This window comes from Sturnira hondurensis, unplaced genomic scaffold, assembly GCF_014824575.4.
Source record: "Sturnira hondurensis isolate 20B ecotype Veracruz unplaced genomic scaffold, ASM1482457v3 Scaffold0022215, whole genome shotgun sequence".
Lineage (NCBI taxonomy): Eukaryota > Metazoa > Chordata > Mammalia > Chiroptera > Phyllostomidae > Sturnira > Sturnira hondurensis.
This window is the reverse complement of record NW_028094846.1, coordinates 4,994,761-5,000,760: the sequence shown is the minus strand read 5'-3', so window position 1 is coordinate 5,000,760 and position 6,000 is coordinate 4,994,761.

The following is a 6,000-nucleotide window of genomic DNA, read 5'->3' as shown; positions in this document are numbered from 1 at the left end:
AATATCCAAAAGGTATAAAGAACTTATACAACTCAACATCGAAAGCACAAACCATTCATTTTAGAAAATGGGCAAAAGACCCCAAATAGACCCTTCGTCGTGTGCTCTTCAGAATTAGCTTGGGGACAGTTCTCCTGGAACCCCCTCTGTCCTGCTTCCGCTCAGTGAGCAGGCCCCTGAGCCTGTCCGGGGACCGGGCTTTAACTTCCAAGACGAGGAACTCCCTCCCCCTCCACACACTCCCCGCTCCCTCCCTGTTGCTGCACTTTGTGGGGGCCCCAGCTGCCAACCGCCACACCAGGGCCCACAGATGTAAGACTTGTTCGCTGCCTGCACTGCGCTCTCTGGCCTAGTCGGCCTTCCTACCCTCTGCCGCCCACCTCCCAAGCCCTGTCTGGCCGGGCGGGCAAGTTTCACCCCAGCACCTGGCTCCCGCCGGTCCCTCCCTGCCTCCCCATTCCACAGGCATGACACATGCCAACCCTCCTGCCGGCTAACGGGCCCAGGGAACAGCGCCCTCTGCCTGGACTGAGCAAACGGCGTGCCCCTCCCTGGGGGAAACCTGGCAAGAAGCAGCTCCGTCTCTCTTGGTTGGCAGCCAGAAAGACCCAAGTTCAATTCCTAACTTGGTGCGAAGCTGAAAACAGGCCTTTGTGAGGCCATTTCTCGCCCACAGCATGAAGCTCGTCACCCCACCCATTCGGTTCCCCGACAGCACTGAGCACGTGACCACACGAGACAGGTTCCCCTGACCGCCCTCTGGTCCGGCATGCCATGTGGGCTTGACACGTGTTTGTGTAAAGAGTCAGATTTCCAAAGGTCCCAGGAAAACCGGCCTTTGCCCCGTGGTCGGAGAGGCTGGACGAGAACCGTGGGTGCTGCTCTACCCGCCCTCCTATGTTTTTGGGGGGGAGGGGCTGTTGGCCACTGGGATAATGAGATATTTTATCCTTTAAAACCTCATGGGTGACACTGCTCCAGCTGGGGTGGGTCTCGAGGGGGTTCTGCTGCCTTCATTCTGCTGCCTCCACTTGCAACGGCGAGGCTCCAGCGTGCTGCGTGAGGGGTGCCACGCTGACTGCGCGCCCACGGACATTCTGCACCGTTTGCGGGGAAACCTTGGGTGCGTTGCGATTTCACGGACTGTGAGGGCTGTGGAATCCCAGCCCCGTGAAGAGCTAGCGCACGGGATCGCGCTGCCTGGGAGCAGACACAGGCATTTTTATGTGTCCCTTATTACATTGTCCCACAGACGGAGACGTAGATACAGGTAATTAGTGGAACCCACCCACGCCTTTCACATGCGACAGTAGTAAGTGAATAAAGTTTAAAAATCAAGGGTCGTGGCAGCGAGACCAATGTCTAAGCTGAGCGGGCGGTCCCCACGAAAGGGACGACGGGCTCCCGTTGGCAACGCGAAAGGAAGAAGCGGACGGGTGCCAGGGACCCCAGGCCTTTCTGTCTGCACTTCTGGAAGCAGGGGGCCCGGAACGCAGGGAGAATTTTCCTCCAGGGGCCCGGGGGAGGGCGGCATTTGTTCAGTGGGTGGCCCTGCGTGCAACAGTCGCGCTCCTGTTTAATGGCAGGAGAGGCAGGGAAAGTCCGAGGCGAAGAGAGAGGCTGAGAGTTAGAACAGGGGAAAGGGAAGAGGTCCGAGCACTCCCCGTGCACAGAGCATGTGTTGCTACTCGCCAGGACCAGCATTTCGGTAGCAAAACTTCCAACCAAGGTCCAGAGGTAAAATTTATCTTCCAACTGGAAGCCTGCCTGGACTTTGTAGCTTATTCAAGGGCTGTGTCTTCTGGGCGTCAGGAAGGCGAATAATTATCTTGCTGCCTTGTCAGGTTGCCAGTTCTAAAGCTAGACAGACAGCCTCTGGCAACTTTACATGTTTTTTGTTTGCTTGTTTGTTTTGTCTTATTTTGGTTTCGGGTTTTAAGCAGGTGAAATATTTACGTGCTTAAAATTCAAAGAGTAAATAAACTTATCCTATAAAAAGATTTTTCCATCTGCCCGTTTCTGTTCCCCAGCTACCCCTGAGGGCTGGCTAACAGTAATCACTATCCTTCTTGTTGTTTTGGGCACGTCTTAGGCTTTATACAATGTTCTCCTAGGACGCAAGGATGTCCTGACTCTCTGGCTATGTGACATCCCGTTGGAGGACCTCTGCTCCACGGGACTGAGTGGAGGCCAGTCCCAGGAGGTCTGGGGACCCGTTTTCCTCAAAACAGCTAACACCCGCCAGCGTCTGCTTTGACCACCCTGCACCTCGATGGCCAGGCCGTTAAACCTCTTGCCAAAGACTCTGTAAAGAACGAGAGAGGACATCCTGTGAGGGTGAATATGGTTCTTTGTCCTCTGATCAACTTTCCTGACAAGGTCACACGGTTGCATCTTTGTTCCTGTCCGGGAGCGGCACGGCTGACGGCCCCGGGGGGGGGGGGGAACTCCCGCTGGGCCACATCCACGCCTGTCCACGGGTTCACTGCGTGGTGCTCTTTCTCCAGTGGAAATGACTCGTCCCTCAACAGCAGGGCCCCAGCCCCTAAAGCCTCTCCAGTGTGTCCGAGTAGCTCCCATGGGGATGCGCTGTCAGCGTGAGGTACTGTTGGCATCTTCGTTCAGTCACACGTTTTCTGGGGAGACAAGAGTTCCACCCACAAAACAGCGGCGGAGCTTAATAAGGTGACACGTTTAGACAGGTTTGAGGGCAACGTGGTTGGAAGAGGACTCCCATTTCTGTTCTCCCTAGAGACGAAACTTCAGCCATTTCTAAGGTTTCTACCTTCGCCCTGATTCTTGAGGCTTCAGTGTATCATTTTATTCATAGAAGCAAGTCATGTGCTTCTTCCTCTTCTTGGCTACTTTCTTCTTTCCCCCCCAAGATTTTATTTATTTATTTTTAGAGAGAGGAGATGGGAGAGAGAGGGAGGAAAACGTCAGTGTGTGGTTGCTTCCCGGGCGCCCCCTACTGGGGGACCTGGCCTGCAACCCAGGCATGTGCCCAGACTGGGAATCAAACTGGCAACCCTCAATCCACTGAGCCACTCCAGCCAGGGCTTGGCTACCTTCTATATTCTGTTGGGTTATGCCCTCCTCACACCTTACACTTCCCCCAACCCAAGTAACTGCCTGTGAATAGGGCTTTTCTGAAGCAGACAGGCAGTTCTGCCACACTGATTACACATCCGCTACTTGGAAGGATGTGGTTCTTACATATTCAGGAAGATGGACAGCTCAGTTGGGTGCCCGAATCAGTGTGCCCCTGGCAGGCCTCCCGTGAGCTTGGACCGTCAGGGACCCTGAGCAGAGCACGTGGTGGGGAAGGCCTCCAGGAGTTCCCCGGGTTAAACTGGGGACAGGAGGTGACAATGGTCTTGCATCACGCACTTGATTTTTTTTAAAGCTACAGCACGGATTTTCCTTGATACAGCATTTCTCTTCCTTCCTAGCAGTAGAGGAATCGTGGTGATTGGTTGGTTTTCAAGTTCCCTGTTGGCGTGAAGGGAGGTGAAAGTACGGGATAAGTCTGACTCATGCCTGTGGGTTTTTATTACAGCAGCAGTCATATATTTTTTAAAACAGCAAACTCAGGCTTTAGCCCTGACTGGTGTGGCTCAGTGGGTTGGGTGTTGTCCCACAAAGTGAAAATTCATGAGTTCGATTCCTGGTCAGGGCACATGCCTCCTTGGTGGGTTTGGTCCCCGGTAGGGTGCGTGCGAGAGGCAACCGACTGATGATTCTCCCTTCCATGTTTGTCTCCCTCTCTTTCTCCCTACCTTCCCCTCTCTCTAAAAGATAAAGAAAATCTTTTCAAAACATCAGGCGTTAGCCCTGAAATGAACGAGCAATCGCTACCCAATACTGTCTACATTAAAAAATTAACTATACATGACTCGGAACAAGGAGTAATACTTTGGGTTGATGCTTATAGCGAAGAAATAGTCCTGGCCCATCTATGAGAGGCTTTTGAATGGGGCCCAGGAGCACACAGGAGGTGAAGTAGTGACTGACGGTCCGAACTCAGGGTCCAACTCAGCACAGGAAAGCCTGCGCCGAGGAGGGTGGCTGGGTCCGCCCTGGGACCCCAGAGTCCAAAGAGAAGCCCGTGAGGGGTGCAGGGGGTGATTTCTTATAAACAGCATGACTGGTAGGAAAAGTCAGGCAGTGTTTATGTAGCTCTCTTTGCAAGTGTACATGGAAACGCTGGGATGGGGGGTCCCGTGGAGAAGTCTGTCAGGAGGTGGACTTCCCGCTGATGGTGCCCTTTCTGTCCCGGAAGTGGCTGCAGAAGGGGACCCACCCTTCTGCAGAGAAAAGGGGACCCGCCCACTGGCGGCTGCTCAGCAAAGCTGCTGCTGAGCCGTCCCCAGTGCGTCTAGGCCACCCTGGGTCCAGGTCCGGACGTGGGATTCTGGGAAGCGAGTTCACAGAGAGCCACGAAAGTGCAAACGGGAACCAAAGGTCTTGTGTCAACGGGACAACCCACTCGGTGACCAGAGAAACCAGGACAAGGCTGTGAAGGGGACTGTGTGAGCCACGGGAGGTGACGCTGACAGTCAATGCCCTCACGCTCGGGAAACCTGCTGTGGCCTTCTCTCGGGTACCTCTGCCGAGGCGCCAGGTCACTCGCTCGGGGAGGTGAGTCACAGCGTCCGCATCCCCTCCCGGGAAGGCTGGAGATGCCAGGGTGCATCTCCCACACCAGAAAGTCTCCAAGCGCAGCCCAGGAGTCTCTGAGCCCCTTTCTGGGGAGACTCTGAGCTAAAAATGACTTTCCTAACAGCGCGGGGATGCTCTCTGCCTGTCGTCCTGTTCTCCTCACCCAGGGGCAGGATGGAGCGTGGAGGAGGCTGCAGGACAGAGGCTAGAGAACGGCCTCACTCCCTCCGCCCTCGGAAGGGGTGCCCGTATGTTGCGCTTTAAAAACTTCTCCATTTGAATTTCTAACACAATACACATCAGTTGATAAAACCCACATTTTTGAAACAGATCTCTAAGGCTCTTGGTATTTAGGGGTGAAAATGCCCCCAAACCCAACACGTTTCAGAGCCGCCGATATGGACTGTGGGTCTCACTCACCGTGCTGGAACACCAGCGTGTGAGTCACTGGGATGGGACTTTTCTCAATACACCAGCGCCCAGGGGAGGACTTCTTATGAGATTTAGAGAGCATTTCCCTCAAGAGCCACTCAACATTCAGAGTACCTCAAAAACTCCCAATTATTGCATGGGCATACAGACAACAAATCTTCTTAGTGGGCATCCTAATTTGTGAGGAAGGAGGAGGAGGAGGAGGGGGAGGAGAAAAGGAAGAAGAGGGAGAAGAAGGAGGAGGAAGAAACATGTTTATCTGTGATCCTTGGACAACGACCTTATCTAAAACAGATCTTAATTCATGCATGCCCTGAGAGGAAGTGTGTACCATTTTTGGAGTTCTTGAACTCTAACTGAACGGAAACCCAGAATCATAGCCTTCCGGGAATATGGGGCAATCAAGCTAGTTTTTTAGTGTGGTGTGTGTGTACACAAGAAAGGAGGTCAACTGAAGCATCAGGCCATTTGTTCAAGATTTCTGAGGCCCGTTCTTTAAACAGAGTCAGCACGGGGGGTGGCTCTCACATATTGGTGCGGGGTTCAGCTAGACTGGGGATTCCTCAAGGCCATTGCCTTCTAGGAATGGAAGGGCTCCTCTCTATAGGAGCCCACCCCCCGGCTGGGTGTGGAGCACCTGTGCTCATGAGTGTGACATTTGGAAGCCCAGAGCGGTCCTGTGTCTCGCTCCCACTGCTGCTGTGTGGACCAGGACAGACCCAGGGAGGTGTGTCCTCAAACCAAAGCAACCGAACTCCAAGACACAGCCTTCGGTTTGGATTGGACTGAACGAAGATCAGAGAGACATCCGAGAGACTCGAGGTGTCCTGAGGTGGGCCAAGAGCAGTCCCAGCTCTCGCCCTCAAGGGTCACAACAAACCATGTACCCTTTTCCAGTGACAGAAT